The sequence below is a fragment of the Pleurodeles waltl genome, chromosome 1_2 (genome assembly GCF_031143425.1).
Source record: "Pleurodeles waltl isolate 20211129_DDA chromosome 1_2, aPleWal1.hap1.20221129, whole genome shotgun sequence".
NCBI lineage: Eukaryota > Metazoa > Chordata > Amphibia > Caudata > Salamandridae > Pleurodeles > Pleurodeles waltl.
Window position 1 is genome coordinate 1,073,874,456 of NC_090437.1, and position 22,833 is coordinate 1,073,897,288.

Consider the following 22,833-nt stretch of genomic DNA (forward strand, 5'->3'; position numbering starts at 1 on the left):
CATATGCGTTAAAAAATTACTCTCACGCATATTGTACATCAATTGGTACCCAACGTTAATTCCACCAACGCACCCCAGGCATGCGGTTATCCATTGAAAATGTATTGATCCTTGAATGTGTGGGAATTTTCACGCATATGCGTCAAAAAATATTGACGCAAACCCCATAAGCGTCATTAATTTACACGCAATACAAAAACCGGCCCGCAATTGAGACAGGAAGTGATGTAATAGGACATCCTGTTTGCAGAAATGGTACAGTGGGTGTACTTTCACTTTCACTTTGCAGTCTGATTATTCTAGACTGTGTGGCTGTGTTTTGACTTGTCTCTCTGTAAATATTGTGAATTTGTCTCCTGTGTGCTCTTTATATTGTCTTTTGATGTTTTGTAAGTGCCTTTGGTATCCTGTGTAAGTGTATTCTTGTCATTTATTGTATTTAGATTTGTCTTTGTACTGTTGGGAGTCTGTGGGTAGTATTAGTTGGGATATTGCTGGGCTGTCTGTGGGTTAGATAGGTTTTCTTTTCCTACCTTCTTTCCCTGTTTTTCCCTCTTTCCCTTTTTCATTTCTTATTTTGTTGAGATGTTGGGAAGGCCACTGCTGGGCCGAATAGGTGAAGAGGAGCTAGGGGAATTTGTGTGGCTGGTGTGCCACTTCCTCCCCTGATGTTGGAGGCTGGGGGCCGTGTGACATAGGGGTATCACATGGAGGCAAGAAGGCTGAGGTGGGCAAAGGTGCTGTTCCACCTGAGGCGCATATTCAACAGCCAGCGCAACGACCACCAGCTGAAGCATCGCTGGGCTAATCTGGTGGCCCGAGAGCAGGACCTGCCGGACCACCTGGGTGTGGTGATTGGTGGCCCTGTTGGTGAGTACCAAATTGACTAATGTGTACAGTACTATGCTCTGGAGTGACAGCAGCAGATCTTGTGACATGCTGCATGCAATGTTTGTGGACATGTGGAATGCAAGTTGAACGAACTGTGGCCCTGATTTATAGAATTTTTGCAACGCATTACCATCATTTGTTGACGCAAAAGCCGCACAAACTTACAAAATACAATTGTATTTTGTAATTTAGTGACGGTTTTGCGTCAATAGATGACGGTAAAGCGGTGCAAAAAAAGTATAAATCAGGGCCTGTGAGTGTACCAGAGAGGGGATTTATTTCACATGGTAATACATGGAAACAATGTAGCCCCAGTTTTGTGGAACCATGTCCGAACAGTATTCAGGGCCAGACGTACCAAGCTCTTCATAACCTTCGCTATTGTCATAGACCCATATTTCTACTTTGTTTGTGCTGCATTTGCATAATTTCTGGAAAAGTATTGTACACTTGCTACATTCAAATATATTTTGCTAATTTCCATAGCTGTAGCGTCAACAAATGAAGCAAATGCAACACAAAATAAATTACATATCTGGCCCTTAGTTCACTGTTTCTGTGTGTTTACGTCTAGACAGATAATCATTCACATGGTCAAACCCAAATGGGCCATGATGCTACCAGATTGCATTAGCACAAAACATGTTAATCTCGTGGCTTTTCGGAGTAGGCGTTGAAATCCTATCATTGAGTAGCAGGGCCCAACAACATTTTTGGCTTGAGCGCAATTGCTGGGACTGAGCTAGTGCAGTTACCATCTGTGTCACTTTGGTGCCAACCCATTTTCTAAAGTGAAAGGGTCATCATGGGATTCCTGCTCTTTGTGAATGCATGGTCACAAACTATTTTTGAGCATGACGTTGTGCAAGGGACCACTGACAGCTTCCATGATACTATTTTAGTGAATAAATAGGTTGTTATTTTTTTTTTCTTACATCCCTGCTGATATATTGCAGCATTTCTACAAATGTTAACTTCTCAGTATGAAGGCAGTCACAGACATGGTGGTCTGCTAAGATCAGCGGGCAAGCATTCCTGTGAGTGCCGCCTTTCCCAAGGTGCTTTCAAATAGAGGCCTACCTCATCATGTTTGCAGAAGTAGGACATTTGCTGCCCCATTTTTTATTAGTGGACAGTGTCAGTTCGGTTGTACTACCACTGATCACCCAACTTGACAATTCTAAGTTGCTGATTCTGGCAATGTGTGATTTACAATACCTGATATAGGTACACAGGGCCCAGAGTAACACATTTCAGGTGCAATGACCACACCTGTGCCCGTGCATTCTGTCAAGGATGATCAACTAAGACACTGTCAGCATTAATCTTTTTGCTGTTTTGAATCAGAAAAGTGGCCAATCCATGTTTAGCGTAACATTGTCAGCAAGTAACACACAGGATCCTTTCCATAATGTTGTCATAGGGGGCATACACTGCTCAGGATACACTGCCAATGTGCATATGTAACCTGCATACAACACTGGCACATCTATTATAGACCACTGAAAGTACAATAAGACTCATTGTCCCTTGATGCACAAGCCACAATACCTGAGTCACTGGTATTGCAGTGCACCAGGAATGTAGCATTGCATGTGTCTCCCAATTACAAAAGATAAAATGGAGTACCCTCTGGAATGAATTAAGCACAAAATTGAGTAATCATTTTTGGCACCACATGATTGTTAGGGCCAGTGCAGGTGTGCATATGTGTGTCTATCACTCACTGTAGTGACAGTGTCAATGCATGTTTGCAGTGGTATGTCTGTTGGGGTGTCTACATGCCTGATGTGCAGCTCTATCATATAAAATGTCACACACAGTGATTTTTTGTTCCAACTTTTGTACAGTGAACAGATGTTGAGTACATATCCACAAGAAGTATGGGGTTTATATGTTAGATGGAACCGCTGGTAACAAATTTACCTAGGGCTCTGCAATCTCACACTATGAGCAACATGTTGAGTGCTGCTTAAAGCTATGTGGTGGGGAAAATTTAATTTACGGACTAAGTTGTCTCACACACTATATAAGGCCTCATTTCAGCCTCCGCCGCCCGCCAAGGTGTAACCGCTGTGCGGCTGCCAATGCGGCTGCACTCCCGCCGTGCCCATTTTGACATCCCCCCTGGGCCTGCGGAAACCGAGTTTCCACCCACCGGCTCAGCGGGGATGTCGGCCGCAACATGGGAGCAGGCTCCTAATGGAGCCGGCGGTGTTGCAGCCGTGCGGCGGGTGCAGCTGCACCCGTCGTGCTCTTCACTGTCTGCTGGGCAGACAGTGAAAAGCAGTGCGGGCCCCCAGAGGCCCCGCGACTCCCCTTTCCGCCAGCCTTTCCATGTCGGTCTCTACCGCCATGGACATGCTGGCGGGAAGGGGACTCGTAATCCACTGGGCAGCGCTAAAAACAGTGCTGCCATGGAGGATTAAAACCACCTGGACAGCCATGGCGGTAAACCGCCAGTCCTTCCGCTGCGGTCGTAATAGGCAAGATTGCACTGCCAGCCTGTTGGCGGTGCAATCGCCAAAACAGCCCTGGCGGTCTTTGACCGCCAGGGTTATAATGAGGCCCATAGTGTCTTGCTTCATCATATGACCAGCTACCCCCATCCGGGTAGGACAGTGCCACCTGGACGGACTCAACCTCACCATTAAAAGAACAGGAGGGAGTGCAGAAATTCAAGTTATCTGGAAATATATGGGATCCAGCTATGCTAGGGAAAATGTAAAAACACCTAGTCAGTTACCTGTGTAATAGTACACCTTTATTTGTGGTGACTGCTGGTGAGATTAAGAACAAATGGTGGGACACCTATAGGAGAGTAAAGACTCACAGGGTCACCTATCTAGTAGTTACCAGCCAGATAGGTTGAGCACATATCACTCTTCATTGTTTTACAGGTGGACCAGCCCCCTACACAATAGGTGAAGTAGCTCGATTCGTGGACCCAGACGTATCCAGTAAGTGTTAATATGTTTGTCCTGTGTTGTGTTTGCAGCTGTTGTGTGATTGACTCCTGTGTGTTGGACTAATTGCAAGATATGATGAGCTGGCACGTGATATGATATGTGACTTGACTGGAGGTTGACATAGTGTTTCATGGAAGAGTGAGACATTCACCGGCAGAGAGTCATATATTGGGAGTCGAGTGCTGTGCAATAAGCATGGGCAGGTGAACAAGGTGATTTGTTGCTACATGTATGCCAAAAATTGATTTGGAGGTGGTCAGTGTCATAATTTAGTCAGCAAGTCATACCCTAATTCACATAGAACAGCGATGCATCAGTCTTACACACCAACTTGTGCATCCCTGTTAAGTAATGAAGATGTAGGACTGTATGGGTGACTGTTCCACAACATCTAGCTCCACACGTCGAACTCCATTTACGTGGCACTTGAGTGAAATGTCATAGGCATGCCTTCAGGTCAAGGCCAGATGGGTGCTTGCATCAATGTGGTTGATTTTAGAAATGTGTCAGTGAGATCTGATGTTGATGGTTATCCACAAATAGAAACATGAATGTAGATGTGATTGTCCAATGGTTGACTCAATCCTAGTTGGCAGGCCTCCTTACCTGTGGTGGACTGACTAAACCCATGTACAGCTGTACAAAGCTTAGTGGTTGTCCCTGATGTTTGAAAATATGTATTGCATGTCCATCCCCCCTGAGGCACAGGGTTAGGGGAAGAAACTATGGCCATCATTAGAACATTGGCGGTATATCCTGCTTACCGCCATGCGGAAGACCGCCAACACACCGCTGAGGCGGTGGAATTCAGCCACAGCTATTACGACCCACAGGCCGGAATCCACCAAAATTCAGACACCCACACAAGTCCGCCACACCAAAGGTCAGTGATAAACGGGCGATAACAAAACCGACACCGTCACGCCAACAGGAATACGCCCACACTATCACAACCCACGAATCCATGCGGCGGCCTTTCAACCGCGGTATTCTATTGGCGGTACACACCGCCGCGCCCAAAATACACACACATTTACAAAACACAAACACATTGGACAATTCAAAATACACACACCTGATACACATACACACACCACTCCCACACACTCAATCCAATATAAAACACACACCCACATCACCCACAATCCCCTACGACAAAAATTGAAAAAGAAGCACAGAGAGAGACACCACCATCAACAATACTAGCATCCACAGGCACATAACACCATCACTCACACAACATCCACTCACCTCAGACAACACACACAAACACATCCCCTCAGACATCACAAAACACACCACCTCACACATCACCCACACCCCACCATGGCACCGCAAAGACACCCCAGGTTCTCTGAGGAGGAGCTCAGGGTCATGGTGGAGGAAATCGTCTGGGTAGAGCCACAGCTATTCGGATCATAGGTGCAGCACACCTCCATAGCTAGGAAGATGGAGCTATGGCGCAGAACCGTAGACAGGGTCAACGCAGTGGGACAGCATCCAAGAACTAGGGATGACATCAGAAAGAGGTGGAACGACCTACGGAGGAAGGTGCGTTCCGTGGTCTCAAGACACCAGATTGTAGTTCAGAGGACTGGTGGCGGACCCCCACCTCCTCCCCCACAACTAACAACATGGGAGGAGCAGGTCTTGGCTATACTGCATCCTGAGGGCCTTGCAGGAGTAGCAGGAGGAATGGACTCTGGTAAGTCAAATCTTAACTATTACATCCCCCACCCTACCTGCATGCTATCACATACCCTCACCCTTACCCCCATCACTCCAACACCTCACATATGCCCCACCATCACAACCCACACATCCCAACACCAAGCCCTGCATGCAACACCAAAGCATGGATACCCATCACCAAAGCATGTCCACTACAGATACCCACACAGATCCCCAAACCAACTATCACACAAGGTCCTACACAAGCACCGGAGTACAGGGTCACCCTCCCATTGCACACAATGGCACACACAGATGCAATAATCATGCCTTTACACCCCTGCAGGACCCCTACCCAACGTCACCATACAGGAGGTTCCAGACATGTCCATTCCCTCCCACAGAAGAGGCCCACAGTGATGACAGCAGCTCTGTCCAACTGGATCAAGATGACCAACCCGGCCCATCTGGGACCTCGGGACAGTCGGTTCCCCTCACACTGGCACATGCCACCACAGAGCCACCCCCCTCAGGAAACACCAGCACAGCACCCACCCAGCGGGCCCATACCTCTGTCCCCAGGACACGCCAAGCAGCAGTGTGTCCACCACTACACGGAACCCAGGCAAACCCAACAACCGAAGACAATCAGGGACCTGGGGGCAGTGGGCACACGGTTCAGGGGACAGAGGAACAGGAAAACAGGGGAACTGGGAGGACAGCTGTGCGACAGGGGGAGGACAGGCCCAGGGAACCCACTCTCCACGAGGCATCTCCAACATCATGGGAGCGTACCATCATTCCCAGGAAACAATGGCAACGGTACCAGCCAAGTTTAAGGAGACCCAGCGGCTGCAGGAGGAACAGTATCTGGGGATCAGGGAGGAACTCAAGTCCATCAACACCACCCTGGTCACCATTGTAGGGGTGCTGAAGGACCTTGTGAATACAAAGGAGGGACACTGTGGCACAACAAGGGGCCCCTGACACTAGCCTGGATGATGAACAGCCCACCACCTCCGCCGGCGCTAGTGGACAGGAGGCACCGCCACAGGACCACAACACCAGCACCCCACCCCCTGCAGATGGAGAACCACACCGCAAACGGTCCCTGAGATCCAGGACAAAGACAGAGAACAAAGCCAAAAACCCTGCCAGGAAATGAGACGCCCCTGAATGTCATCCTTCTGTCCCACTTCGTCACCCTGTCCATCCATCAACTGCCCTAGCTCCACTTCCTATGCCCTTTTGGACAATGTACCTGTGAAACAAATAGACTGGACTCTGCCATGTACAATCCTCCACCATCACCCCTGCCCATTTTACAACCCCCGCCACTAATTTGTACAAAAATAAACACCCTTAAATCACAAAACAATCTGGAGTCAGTCTGTGCTTTGACAAATGTGTATTTGCATTAACTATGGAATATAGCAATGTCGATTGTATTGTCAACATACCGATGTAAACAGCTCTAGTCCATGAGGTAATATAGAAGAGGTCACACAGTGGGACCCACATCTGTGAAATGGAAAGGCAAAGTGAGAAGTCAGGGTCCATACACTGGGTAAAAGTGACAGACATATGATAGGTCTAACAATTGTATGAGATGTGGGAGGCAGTGATATCTTCTTACCTGTGTCTCACTGGAAGTATTGCTGGATAAAGTTGTTTCTGTTGTTGATATCCTCTTCTTCTCCCTCCTCTTCTTCACTGTCCACAGGCAAGACCTCCTTCTGGACCATCCTCCTGCAGAAAAGGCACCTGTCGTCGCAAAGCCAGGTTGTGCAGCATACAGCAGGCCACGATGATCTGGCACACCTTCTTTGGTGAGTAGTAGAGAGAACCACCTGTCATATGGAGGCACCGGAACCTGGCCTTCAGGAGGCCGAAGGTCCTTTCGATGACTCTCCCAGTTCGCCCATGTGCCTCATTGTAGCGTTCCTCTGCACTTGTCCTGGGATTTCTCACTTGGGTCAGTAGCCAGAGTCACCTGCAAATGTCGAGGGACTGTTAGACACACACTAACCCTTAGGGACAACCCCAGACCCTGACAACTATTCACACGGTATAGGGTCCTTCTCCTCACCTATTAGCCACACACGGTGCCTCTGGAGTTGCCCCATCACATAAGGGATGCTGCTATTCCTCAAAATGGAAACCTGGCATTCACATGGGAGATGTACTAGTCGGCCAAACACACCACCTGCACATTCATTGAATGGTAGCTCTTCCAGTTTCTGTACACCTGTTCACTCCTGTGGGGTGTGTACCAAGGCCACATGTGTCCCATCAGTGGCACCTATGATGTTGGGGATATGTCCCAGGGCATAGAAGTCACCTGTCACTGTGGGCAAATCCTTCACCTGAGGGAAAACGATGTAGCTGCGCATGTGTTTCAGCAGGGCAGACAACACTCTGGACAACACGTTTGAGAACATAGGCTGGGACATCCCTGATGCAATGCCCACTGTTGTTTGAAAAGACCCACTTGCCAGGAAATGGAGTACTAACAGGACTTGCACTAGAGGGGGTATTCCTGTGGGATGGCGGATAGCTGACATCAGGTCTAGTTCCAACTGGGCACGCAGTTCATGGATTGTTGCACGATCAAGTCTTTAGGTGACTATTACGTGTCTCTCTTCAATTGTCGACAGGTCCACAAGCGGTCTGTACACCTGAGGATGCCGCCATCTCCTCACCTGCCCCAGCGGACGTGCTCTATGGACGAGAACAGCGAGCAGAGAGTCAGCCAACACTGAGGTGTTCAATTTTTTTAATTATTGCACACATTTGTCAATCCGTAATGTGCCTGTTACTGTGTGTGTGAAAGGCCTAGATAGGTGTGACGCATTTAAAATGTATGCCATGTGGCCCCCTGAAGTGGCGGCTGCCTGACCTGTAAGGTGGGACAAGGGGATATGAGGTAACTGCATTGGCGTTGTACACCGTCGCGGTAGGCGGTCGAAGACCGTGGCGCAATCCTGCATTGGTTAACATTGGACACTATGGGTCCCAGGAGCCAATGATGATGTACGCCGGCGGTGCCGGTACGCACCGCCGCAGACGTGACCGCCATTTTCTGTCTGTTCTCTCACTTGATACCTGACCTTCGACAGGGGAGGACCTACACTGCAAGTGCTGCTGTGACCTCAGTCTGGAAGCGACAATGGCTCATGTGTCTGGGGAAAGGGCCCCTGCCTTCACTTCGGAGAAGTTGGAGAAGTTAGTGAATGGGGTCCTCCCCCAGTACACGCTACTCTACGGTCCTCCAGACAAACAGGTGAGTACACTGTGAGCATGCTGTATGGGCAATGCCTGTTTGGAGTTGTGTGGATGGAAGATACAAGGGGGGAGGACTGAGGCCTGCATGAGCGGACAAACAGGTGAGTACACTGTGAGCATGCTGTATGGGCAATGCCTGTTTGGAGTTGTGTGGATGGAAGATACAGGTCGGGAGGACTGAGGCCTGCATGAGCGGACGGTGAGTGTATGTGCGTCAGGGCAAGGGTGGGAACGTGGGTCAATGACTGTGACTGTCCAGATGGTTAAAGATTATCCTTTTCCCCTGTACTATTCCTCTTGGTTAGCGCCCACCAGAAGGATATTTGGCGTGCCATCGCCAAGGACGTCCAGACAGTGGGGGTCCACCACAGACAGAGTACCCACTGCCGTTAAAGATGGAAGTACATTCGCCGCTGGAGCAAGAAGACTGCGGAGGACCAGCTGGGGATGGCCTCCCAACATGGGAGGGGTGCCCGTCGCACCATGACCCCCCTAATGTTCCAGATCCTGGCGGTGGCCTATCCGGACTTGGATGGGCGCTTGAGGGCATCACAGCAGCCACAAGGGGGTGAGTACAGTCACATCCATCTGACTCTGTGCGCATTACGAGGTGTCTGGGTGGGGGAGGTGGGCTGTGGGTTCCCATAGGCCAGAGCGAGTTTTGCAGGCAAGGTCCGTTCGTGAGACAGGCTATGTGGCACCCCAACCCCACCAGTGGTAAGAGCCAACTACACCTAGTCAGGCTCCTGTGACTTCCATGTGTGCAGCAATCGGGCGTAGGCATTGTACCCCATGTCCGTGTGATTAATTAGGGAACTCTAAGTGCATGGCATAGTGCAGAAGGCTGCTGTGTCTGTAGTGTCCGCCAACGGTAGCGGTATTGCATGCACTGAACATGTCTTTCTTCTGCCTCCCCCCCACCTTTTTTTGGTCTTCCTGCATTAGAATCATCAAGCGGAGGAGCACTGGCACCGGAGCAGGAGGGAGCTGCATCCCACATGGCCCTGGAGGGTGAGACAACAGAGTCTGAAGACACCAGTGGGACGGAGGGCGAGGGGAGCTCCACGGCGGGGACAGGAGGTGACATCAGCGACTCTCCCTCTGATGTGAGCTCCCTTGCGGTGGCAGGGCCCTCTGTGCCCCCCCATCAACAGGTACAGCCGCCACCCCCCCCTACCAGCACTGCCCTCCCAGCAGCCCCTCAGCGTGTGTCCTGTGGCCGCTCACCCAGGAGGGAGCCCTGCTGCCCTCAGTGAGAAGGCTATTGACCTCCTGAGATCCCTCACTGTTGGGCAGTCTACCATTCTGAATGCCATCCAGGGTGTCGAGAGGCATTTGCAACAAACAAATGCATACCTGGAGGGCATTCGTTCTGGCCAGGCAGAACAACAGAGAGCATTTCAGTCTCTGGCCTCAGCATTGATGCCAGCCATTGTCCCTGTATCCAGCCTCTCCCCTCCAACTTCCTCCACTCAGACCCAATCCCCTGTACCTCAGCCTATCCCAAGCACACCATCAGACCAGCATGCACACACCTCAACACACAAGGGTGGCTCTGGCAAACATAACCACCACACATCCCACAGGCACTCACACAAGCATCATACCCATGCACACATACCAACATCCACTGCCTCCACTGTGTCCCCCTCCTCCATGCCGTCCTCCTCCCTTCCTGTCTCATCTCCACTCATATTTGCATGCACTACATCTTCAGCCACTACCTCCATCACCAGCACGCCCATCACCACACACCGCTCACATGCACTCACCACCCCCACTACCATTCACACATCCCCTGTGTCATCTACCAGTGTGTCTATGAGCCCTCCTCCCAAAGTACACAAACGCAGCCACACACCCACCCAACAGCCATCCACCTCACAACAGCCTCCAGCCCATGCACCTTCACCCAAAGTCAGCAAACGTACACCTCCTACAACCGCTACCTCTTCCTCCAATCCCCAAACCCCCTCCATCTACCCGTTCCAGTGTGTCTAAAAAGCTTTTCCTATCTAATGTTGACCTCTTCCCTACACCTCCCCGTCCGTCCGTCCCCTAGGACCCTCCTTTCCAGGACCCAACCCAGCACATCAGCCACCACATCACCGGGCACAGTGGTGCCAGCAACTGCAGGCTTTTGGACTGTGCCAAGCAACAGGGCTGCCAGTGTTCCACGGAGCGAGGGCAAGGACATTCCGCCACCTCCAAAAGTAAAAAAGTTGCCCACATCCTGGAGGGAGAAGGCGAAAACATCTACCACCAAGGGCTCAGGAAAAACAAAAGTGGATAGTGCCAAGACAGCTGCGCCACCATCCAAGGTGGGGAAGGGCCAGAAAATCAAGGGCAGGTCCACGTCGACGCAAACATGCACGGGGCGACAAGACCGCCACCAGCGCCTCCACCTGAACGGCCACATGCACCGCCACCAGCACCGCAGTCACTGAGCTTGCCTCAGCACCGCAGTCACTCAGCCCGCCACCAGCACCGCAGTCACTGAGCCCGCCATCAGCACCAATGCCACAGAGCCCGCTGCCAGCACCGCCGCCACAAAGACCGCCACCAGCACCACCGCCACAAACACCGCCGCCAGCACCGATGCCACAGAGCCCGCCGCCAGCACCGATGCTATGAGCCCGCCACCAGCACCGATGCCACAGAGTCCGCCGCAAGCACCGCTGCTACTGACACCGCCACCAGCACCGATGCCACTGAGGCAGCAGCAAGCACTGCCGCTACTGACACCGCTGCCAGCACCGACAGCGGCCTGTGACATCCTCAGCCAGTGGCACCACCGCAGACATGGCTGCCATCCCCACTGGTCAGTCGTCCAAGGCTGGTGGTCAGTTCCAGGAACCTGGGCAGCTTGCATGTTGCACCACCGTCAGTGGAGTATCACATCCACTAGCTCAGTCCTTGACAGGATGAAGCACTCTGGGCACCAAGCCCCCTCCAGAACCAGTGGAGAATGACATCCACTACCTCAGTCCTTGGCAGGATGAAGCACTCTGAGCCCCAAGCCCCCTCCAGAACCAGTGGAGAATAGCATCCACTACCTCAGACCGTGGCAGGATGAAGCACTCTGGGCACCAAGCCCCCTCCAGAACCAGTGGAGAATCACATCCACTACCCCAGTCCTTGGCAGTATGAATCACTCTGGGCACCAAGCCCCCTCCAGAACCAGTGGAGAAAGACATCCACTACCTCAGTCCTTGGCAGGATGAAGCACTCTGGGCACCAAGCCCCCTCCAGAACCAGTAGAGACTGTTATCCACTTGAGAGTCTGTGGCTTTGCACTCCCCAGGATAGAGCAGTGGGCAAACCACCCACTGGAGAGACTTGAGAGACTGTGGCTTTGCACTCCCCATGATAGAGCAGTGGGCAAACCACCCACTGGAGAGACTTGAGAGACTGTGGCTTTGCACTCCCCAGAATAGAGCAGTGGGTGAGGGTGGGGGTTTTGCGTGTTGCGTGTGGGTGTCACTCTCTTTTCCCTCCCCCCCCCCTGTGTTGTAGGTGCAGTACTCACCGTGGTCGTCGCTGCCGTCTTTTGTGCTCCTGGTAGAGGAGCAGGAATACTATCGCAGGGAGTATTTGGAGTTCTGGCTCCATGGCGTCCTGGTTCCTTGTGCAATGTGTAGAGGTGAGTGTTTTCCCTTCCAAGTCCTGTTTCCGCTGTGTTTTTGTTCACGTGGTTCCGCCCCAGAAAAGGTGGCAGATTGGCCTCTCATAATAGTGTGGGCGGTACATTGTCTTCCGCCGGCCTGTTGGCGGTCTTACCGCCGCTTTAACACCGACCGCCAGGGTTGTAATGAGGGCCTATGTGTAGCTAGGTGTGATGGTCAGAGTGTAGATGACAGACATGTAATTCAAGCATTCATGTGTGCCAAACTGCAATGCCCCCTTATGATTACCAACTGCATACGGTCCTGGCAGTTCCATATACAAATCAGAGGTCTAGTGTGCCTTGAATTTGATCCAGAAGACAGGGATTAGTCGGCCTGGCACATGTTGAGTACTTGCAGCATTTGTCATATGACAAATAGCACTACAAATATGCCCAGATAATTTAATTAAGTACACACCTTGTTGTGCATTGCTGTGCTGTTAGATAGTTGATGGGTAGGCTGCGTTGGCATGTCATTCCTCAGGGACATTCTATCATCTGTACTGTGATTTGGACTGCATGTGCTATTTGTGAGGAAGTGTTAGAATATCATCTGTACATATATCACACAATGATGTCACTAATGTTTGCCTGTCTCTATTTTTACAGCTGCCAACATGAATGTCCAGGATATACGTGAATTTCAGAGGCGGGCAGTGCGTTACCACTACATCCTCGATGTGGAGGCTGGGTTCCATAGTGTGGCTAGGCGATATCGTCATGAGAGAGCCACAGGGGCATGAAGGGCATTTAGCCAAGGGGGGGCTAGCATTGGCCACAACTGCCACCACCACAACAGCTCAGACCACAGTGGACACTGGGATAACAGCCACACCAACTGGTCCCTCGACCTCGTCAGCCCAAGGCCCACAAGCAGCACATTCTGCACCTCCACCTCCAACCACGGCACCAGCACCAGCTACAACAAGTGCTACCTAGACGACCCCAGCTGCAGTAATGGACATGACAGAGTTCAGAACCCTACAACGTGACTTGCAAAGTATGTTGCCCTAAACGGACACTGCAGCAGGAGGTGGCCCACAATAGCAGGACTTACTGATCCTCACCCCTAATTCCGTCCCCTCCCTCCTCTTTCCTCGTACTTTTCTTTAGTGGGTTTAGGGGGCCTAGTGTTAGGTTAGAGTAGGCTGTCAGTTTAGTTAGGATAAGTGGGTTGGGGGAGTTATATTATTACATGTTTGTTTGTGGGTGGGTAGGTGGGTGATAATGTTGGGGTTTATGTGTATTAAAAAAAAATATATAAAACAAAAAAATACAAAAAATATATATTTGTTTAGGATAAGTTAGTATGTGTCTAGGTTAGTATATGTTGTCCTACATGTGTCCCGACATTTAGAATGTTTAGTTACATGTGATAAGTAAGTTTAGCTTAGGGTAGTTAGGGCCAGTTGTAGGTAATGTATAGTTAGGATAGGTTAGCTTAGTTTAGGTGTTTCCCATAGTTTAAGTTTCCTTTCATACAGATTTAATAAAGTTTGTTATACTCCTTTACAGTATGTGTCATATGCTTGGGGCATCCACATCCCATTCTTGACATGCTTATTCACACTTCCAAATGAGCTGTCATTGGCAGCTACAACAAAGCTACTTCTGTACGCATCTGCTATCCATTGCACCCACCACTCAAGGTAACTATGGTTCCCAATGTGTTGTAAAGGTTGGTGTGATTTTCAAACTGTCATTGTTTGAGTCCTGTATTGGAATTTTGAGCACTGTGGGATGTCTGCTGGCAGCCTGATGTTCATGTGATCTCTGAGAAACTGAGTGGTGTCATAATCTTATGAAGTTTAGTATACGTAAATCACACCTATGATTTCTTACATTGTATTCCCAGGTGACGTTATTATCCATATACTCGTACAGATCCATTCCTGCTGTATGGTGTGGGTGTGGGATTAAAGGTTTAGAGTCAGATGTCACATACATTAGGATTGTCTTGAAGGGAATGTGGGCCACATTGACTTTCATCTTGTACATACTTTGGACCTGACATTTATTTCTACACAACATTATACTGTTTGTGATCCTTTAACTTCAGAAATAAGCCAAGGAAGCACAGATGTTGTTAAAATCCAGACACTTGTGCATAGTTATCAGCCCACATTCTTTCTACACTATTGTATTGACATTCTGTGGCCATTGACATGTTACATGCATCCCAAGTCTCCTACACAGTTAATGTGTCACATTACACAGAGACAAAGTGGTTGTGTAAGTGCTATTTATTTTAAGGTGCTGTAGTGCAATATTTACATAGTCCAAGATTGTTAGTGTGACACCTTCTATTGTGACACAACACAAGTGCAATGGTGAGGGACATGTCATTGGACATGCTGTGATGGAGTGTCACTCAGTGCAGAGGAACATGAATTGCCAATTAGGTAATGACAGACAATTGCAGTGCATAGTGGTAAGGTAAACAGTGTGCTGGAGAACAGTGCATGCTATCAACTGTAGCAAGACTGGCATGTCAACAAGCACCGGACATAGGATATCAGTGCCCATGTGGCATGGACTGGTGCTACCGGGTACTCCTACTGCTGAAGGTGATCTGTTCCATGTTTTCATCTTCTGATGTGGTGGTGGTGGGTTTGAAGGGGCAACACACACTTCAGTGTTTGAAGAATTGGACTCAGAAATCCCAGTAGCTGCCAACTGTGGGGCTTATAAGGGTATTACTGAAGCAAGGAGGAGCTGCTGGTTACATTGCTCTGGTAGGTAGCCAGGTCGGCCCTGAGGGGGTCATGATTGCAGTCGTGCACACAGTAAAATGTTTGGGATGCCAGGTGTTGTGGCAACTCCCTAACTGCTGTGGTGAAATCCCTCACACACTGTAGTCCTTGCAGTAGGGATTGTTGGACTTGCATGGCTGCTGACTGTCTGTGGATGACATCATGCACATGCACATCTTCTCAAGGCTGGCTGCCAGATTTTGCATCCCCACCGCACCTCCTTGGCCAGCTCCTGCTGTACTCCCACTACTGTCCTCTTAAGGGTGGTTGCAGTGTCATCAAAGTCCTCAGCTGGGTTTGAGCTGGCAGGTCATACTATTGGGGTGGTGGGTGGGTCCTCTGTGGTGGCTGCCACATTTGTGCTCCTCCTTGTGAGTGAAGATGGGATCTGGAGGGTTCCAAGGACATCTTGGAGGGTTTGCTGGCTAATGGTTGTCAGCTCGTCACCCATGTCAACAGGGAAGTCCAGGACAGGCATATCCACAGGAGAGCCATCGTCCTCTGCAATGAGATATTGTACAATTAGTGTATCCGTGTTGCGGCAGTTGTAATGTGACAGCACTGACTTCTTATTAGTGGGACATTGTAATCTTGGTTCCTGCTCATTGTTCCTGCCATTAATATTAGCATTCTCACAGGCCTATGCCCCACCTGTGTGTCACATGTAGTGTGGGCAGTTTGTGGAATTTTCTGTGTCACATCCTTTAGGTGTAGGTTCTGTCCAAATTGTGTGTTGCCACCTTCTTGTTCTAATCAACCCTACCTCTACTTCCGTTAGCATGGTGTGGCCTTGCAATGGCTGTGGGTGTTCTGATGCCACTTGCACCACACTTAACAATATAGGACCGACCCAGTCTCTGATATTTCACATACACCTATACGTTGCTGAGACCTAGCACATACTATGTATAGCATTGGCATGGCATGATACAGGTGTTAGCATTGGTAGTGTGTCATGTTGATGTTTGCCAATGTGTGCTAAATTGGATTTCACTGATGGGCCTGGCAGTATTCCATTTCCTCTTATGACTTTGCGGGTGTGTTTCACTAGCTAGACTCATATGTCCTCCCCCTCAATGCTGTTGTCTTAGCAATATGACAGTTGAGATGTTGCAAGGTGGCATTGCACCTATTGTAACTCAGGCATTGGGTAGAACCTGGAATGGGCAGCATGGGTATGACATTACTGCTGTGTACTTCATAATGTAAGTAACAATACATCGCCGAATAGAGCCGGCGGTGTTGCAGGGGTGCGACGGGTGCAGTGGCACCCGTCGCGATTTTCACTGTCTGCTACGCAGACAGTGAAAATCATGCTGGGGTCCTGTGAGGGGGCCCCTGCACTGCCCATGCCAGTGGCATGGGCAGTGCAGGGGCCCCCAGAGGCCCCACGACACCCGTTCCCACCATACTGTTCCTGGCGGTAAAAACCGCCAGAAACAGGGTGGCGGGAAGGGGGTCGGAATCTCCATGGAGATTCAGCCCAGCCAGGGGAAATCCGGCAGGAAACCGCTGGATCCCCTTTTCTGACCGCAGCTTTACCGCCGCAGTCAGACTGGGCACTGAAGCACCGCCAGCCTGTTGGCGGTGCTTCCGTTGCCCGTGGCCCTGGCGGTTTAGGACCGCCAGGGTCAGAATGAGGGCCTATGTGTTGTCATAGTGGCTCTGGGTCAGCACTATTGGGAAGCTGTAGCGTGCGTACTAGGTGGATTCATGTCCACTATCGTATCGGTATTAGACAACCGGGCAGGATTGGCATCATAGATGTGTGGCCATGCTATGCAGTCAGTGAATAGAGGTGCAGTTACCTCCAATGAGGTATCTGTGTTGCCACCTACTACCAAGATGAGCTAGGCACCTCATTCCAACAGGATCCTTGTATCTGGGGTGTCAGGCCATTGTAATCAGTTCTTGCCAATCACTGTGCCAGGGGTGAATCTAGAGTCCTCAATCTGCTAGCAGGTACTGTATGTGTAGTGAGGTAAGGTAGACCAAGATGTCACTGTGCAATTTAACAATGGCCTAGTAGGCATGCCAACTACCCATGCAGGAATCATTAGGTTCTGTAGTCCAGGAACTGTATGGCTCAATGGGCATGTGAGGTGGGCAGGTGTGGCGGGGATGCCTTTCATCATGTACACAATTGCATCTGTATCACCATCAGAGGTACACATGTGCATAGCTGTGGTTTCCCCCATTGTGTGCCATTGTGGTGGGATGAGTAGGTGAGAGCATGGCATGTCATGGCGTGGCATCAGAAGATGATGTAGTAACTCTGTATGCCTGTTGTGCTGGCATTGACTGATTGTACCCTGGTTCTCTCTCCCACTTTCCCTTTCTCTCCTCCTCTGTCTTTGTGTGGATCAGCCTCATCTGGCAAAGGAGAAGGGGCTCTGGCAAGTGGGGAAGCTGCAGTCCACAGGACCCAGGAGGCGGATACCATCGGAGTCGAAGGGACCTGTGGGATGGAGGGCAAGGGGAGTGCAATGGAGCAGACCGGATTGACCACTACATACACAGATTCCTCCTCTGATGGTGGCTCTTTATTGGTTGGGGACCCATCAGGGCCCATGCCTGCATCATCCTTGTCCTCCATCCCCCTTACAAGCACCCCCTCCCTGTACCTCCCCACCCAGTTGCCGGGCCCGCTTACCCAGGAGGGTGGGCATCTGTTTCACCGCAGGCACATCTGCAACTGCCCTAGTCAGCCCTGCTGCCTTCAATGGGGAGGCTATTGACCCCCTGAGGTCCATTTCTGTGGGGCAGTCAACCATTGTAAATGCCATCCATGGACCAGCATCCCAGATGAAGCAGAACAATGTGTTCCTGGAAGGCATTCACAGTGCCCTGTCTGGCCTGCAGAGATTCAGATGCAGACATGCCAACATCCACTCCTGTTAGACTTTTCATCCTTGGCGTGGTCTCCCTTAACTTTTTGCCTCTGTTCCCCAGGTTATTGATGTGTGCTGGACTCTGATTTTGCTGTTTTTATTACTCTGGGCACTTTACCACTGCTAACCAGTGCTAAAGTGCAAGTGCTCCTGTTTAAAATGTGTATGTAATTGGTTCTCCATGATTGGCATATTTGTTTTACTGTTAAGTCCCTTATAAAGTACACTAGAGGTGCCCAGGGCCTGTAAATCAAATGTTACTAGTGGGCCTGCAGCACTGGTTGTGCCACCCACACAAGTAACCCTGTAATCATGTCTCAGACCTGCCACTGCAGTGTCTGTGTGTGTAAATGTGCACTGTAAATTCGACTTTGCAAGTGTACCTACTTGCCAGGACTAAACCTTCCCTTTTCTTACATGTAAGGCACCCCTAAGGTAGGCCCTAGGTAGCCCCAAGGGCAGGGTGCAGTATATGGTTAAGGTAGGACATATAGCAATGTGTTTTATATGTCCTGACAGTGAAATATTGCTAAATTCGTTTTTCACTGTTGCAAGGCCTGTCCCTCTCATAGGTTAACATGGGGGCTACCTTTAAATCTGATTAAAGTGTAGATTCCCTTTGGGAGCGGATGGACATGTGGAGTTTGGGGTCTCTGAGCTCACAATTTAAAAATACATCTTTTAGTAAAGTTGATTTTAAGATTGTGCGTTTGAAAATGCCACTTTTAGAAAGTGAGCATTTTCTTGCTTATACCATTTCTGTGACTCTGCCTGTTTGTGGATTCCCTGTCTGGGTCAGTTTGACAGTTGGGCTGGTTGCACCTCACACTAGACAGTGACACAAAAGGAGCTGGGGTGTAGTCTGCATTTCCTGACGAGCCATCTGTGCTAGGAGGGAGGGGAGGAGTGGTCACTTACACCTGAAAGGGCTGTGCCTGTCCTCACACAATGCAGTCTCCGACCCCCTGGTGAGTGTCTGGGGCCTGGCCTGGGCAAGGCAGGATTTCACATTCAAAAGAGACTGTACTTTGAAGTAGGCCTACTTCAAAGGAGAAATTGGGTATAAGGGCACCCAAAGCCACAGACTTTAGAAACACTTCTGGAACCAAGAGGAACCTCTGCCTGGTGAAGAGCTGAATAGCTGAGGAAGAAGAGCTGCCCTGCTTATGACTGTGCTTTGTGGAGCTATCCTGCAGTTGCTGCTTCTGCCAGAGTAAGAGGGCAAAGACTGGATTTTGTGTGCCTTGCATCTTGAGAAGAAATCTCCAAGGACTTGATTTCGAGCTTGCCTCCTGTTGTTTGAAGTCTCAGGGACAGCAAAGACTTCTCTCTGCCAGCACCTGGAGTCTCTGGAGAGACTCCTGCTCTGACAAGTGGTGCCCTATCCAGTCCCTGGGCCCTTGAAAGGAAAGCTGGTGGAAATCCAAGGAAATCGACTTCGGACGACTCCGGACCGACGCCGCTGCTGAATCTGGGGACGCCGCCTGCACCCGACGCCGTGACCTTCGCTGGAACGCGACGCTCTTCACAGGCCCGACGCCACTGCAGCCCCGCTGAAGTCCGCGACTTTGTGGAAGTCGCTGCACCACGTCGTGACCGACGCCGCTCGAAGTGCGCGGATTCAACGCTTCGCACAGACGCCGCGATCCCCGACTTCGCGCATCGACTTGTTTTCACTCTTCACCAAAGGTACTGTACTTGGGGGTCTACGCGACTCCGTGTCCAGCGCCGCTGGTGTCGGCTTGTTGGAGCGACTCCGTCACGACGCCGTGTTAACACCTCATCGAAGCATTTTTGTTTCTAAGCGCTATTTTTGAGTTTAATCTTAAAAAATTCATAACTTGACTTGTGTATGTTGGATTTTTGTCGTTTTGGTCTTGTTTTGTTTAGATAAAAATTTCCTATTTTTCTAAACCGGTGTTGTGTCATTTTGTTGTGTTTTCTTTAAGTTACTGTGTGTGTTGGTACAAATACTTTACACCTAGCACTCTGAAGTTAAGTCTACTGCTCTGCCAAGCTACCAAGGGGGTAAGCAGGGGTTAGCTGAGGGTGATTCTCATTTACCCTGACTAGAGTGAGGGTCCTTTCTTGAACGGGGGTAACCTGACTGTCAACCGAAGACATCATTTCTAACATTGATGATCAGCGGTTGGGATTTGGACTTGTATTTGTACTTGACATACAGTGATTAGGTGTACACTATTATTTTGAGTGCAGACGACTACGTGACAACATACTGCTTGTCTTGAGATTTTTGCTTTTTCTCTTTTTGTGGATTTTTCCCTACGTCCACTTTGTTTTTCTTCGCTGATCTTTGATTGACTTTGAACTTCATTTGGGAACTTGTTTCTGCATTTGAAACTTTGCACTCTTTTAACCTTTCATCATGTCTCAACTTGGAGATGCATCAGTTGAAGCTGTTTTTGACCTGAAGCAATTGGATAGTTATAACAAGGCTCAGCTAAAGTAGTTTTGTAAAAATTGTGGTTGACCCATTAAGAGCTCTTCCAAGAAGGATGAGCTGAAAAAGGCGCTGAGGGCCTGGGTGACAACCAGAAGCACTGGAGGGCACACTGAGGATGAGGAGGAGGATGAGGATGAGGAGGGAGGGCAATCAGTACATAATGGTATATTGGGGGGACCTGTTATTCCCAGGGAAAGAGTCTCTAGGGCAGGTAGCAGTGTATCCTCCAAAGGTCTGAAGCCTGAAGAATTGCAGGACAGACAGGCAGAGAGGGCATACCAATTGGAGCTGCAGAAGCTCAATCTGGAGAAAGAAAGAGATGAGAGAAGAGCAGTCCTTGAGGAAAGGAAGATGCAGCTGGCTCATGAGCTTAACTTAAAGGAGTTAGATCAGAGGAGCCAGTCCAGTAGGGATGGTGGCAGCAATCCTACAGAGCAGCCTGAGAGAAGGGTACACATCCCAAAAGACCTTGTGAGGGATTATAAGAGGGAGGATGATATCTACTTGTGGTTCAAGGGTTATGAGTCAGCTCTCCACATGAACCTGGTCCCTGAAGCTCATTGGGGGACAGCCCTGTGGAAGCATTTTGAGGCAGAGGGGAGGGACACACTGACAGCCTTAGGGGATGCTCAGAGTCTCACCTACCCTGTCATGAAGGAGGCCTTACTCACCAGGTATGGTCTCACCCCTGAGCAGTACAAGGAGAAGTTTAGATCCTACAAGAGAAAGGAATCCCAAACATGGTTGGAATGTGTTGATTCTTTTTGAAAGTCAATGGATGGTTGGGTGAAGGGCAGTAAGGTAAACACGTATGAGGGGCTTTACAATGTAATTGCTTAGGAGCACTTGTGCAGTTTTTGTTTTCCAGAGCTGTGCCAGCACCTCATTGACAGCAAGCTGACTGACCCCAGGAAGCTTGCACAGGAAGCGGACCTCTGGGAGAGCACCAGGGTCCAAAAGAGGTACGGGGAGACCCCGCCAAGGGTGGGCAGGGTCCCTCTCAGAAGAAAGGGGGGGGTAAGGGTAAACAGGGGGAGTTGTCTAAAGGGCCCCAAACTGATCCCCAGGGAAAGGATTCCCAAACTCCCACTGAAAAGAAGCCGTGATTCTCCAAAGGGGAGCCACCAGTAGGTGGTCCCCCACGTAAGTGCTATTCACGTGACCAGATTGGTCATATGAGGGTGACCCCAAATGCCACAAATATACACCGGCACCTACTGGTGCGCAATCCCAGGGTTTGGCCAGTGTAGCGCTTGGGGATGAGTTGGTTCCAGGTGGGTGGGAGCCAGCAGAAATGACACTTGTCTCACTAGGGGACAGTGAGATGGTCCAGAGAAACCTAGTGCCTGATAACACTAAGAAGTACAGGCAATGGGTGACCATCAATGGACAGAGGGTGGAGGCTCTGAGAGACACAGGAGCCAGTGTGACTACAGTGAGGAGTCACCTGGTGTCTGAAGAGCAGATTGATCCCCGGGTACTTCACCAAGTAGTTGCAGTAGACAACTCTGAGCGCCTCTGCAGAGTGGCGCAGGTTCCCTTTGAATGGGGGGACGGGTCTCAGGTTCCTGGAAAGTAGCTGTGAGTCCAACCATGCCTGTTGATTGTTTGTTAGGCAACGACCTGGAGGATTCCCCTTGGAAGGAGGTGGAACACAGGTCTCACTTGGAGATGTTGGGTCTGCCTGGGTGGGTATGCGTATCCACCCGGTCTATGGCAGCCAATCAGGGTAGTCAAGAGCCCCTGGAGCCTGAAACAGTGGCCCAGGGGACCGCCAAGAAGAGGAAGGGCAGGGGGCGCGGGAAACCGGCCCCAGAGGTTCCCACGGTCCGGGAGGAGGCGGAGCCTGAGTGTGACGCCCCGGAACCTACAGGGGAGCAGGTGGCTGAACTGGGGGATGTCCCTGAGCTGTCCCAGTGGCAGCAGGAAGGGGGACCCACCAGGGAAGCATTCTGCACATCCCTACTCTTGAGAGGCTGTGGCAGCAGGCTGCGGCAGCAGGCTGCAGCCCAGGCGGCTGGCGAGGCGCTAGGTACTCACCTGATATATTGGGAGGATGAACTCCTGTATAGTGAGCCTAAGGTTCCTGAGCCTGGGTCAGCTCGTATGCTGGTGGTACCCCAGTGCTTCAGGGCCTTCCTACTGGGTTTGGCTCATGATGTGCCTTTGGCAGGACATCTAGGGCAGGACAAGACCTAGAAGAGGCTTGTCTCCCACTTTTACTGGCCCTTGATGCACAAGC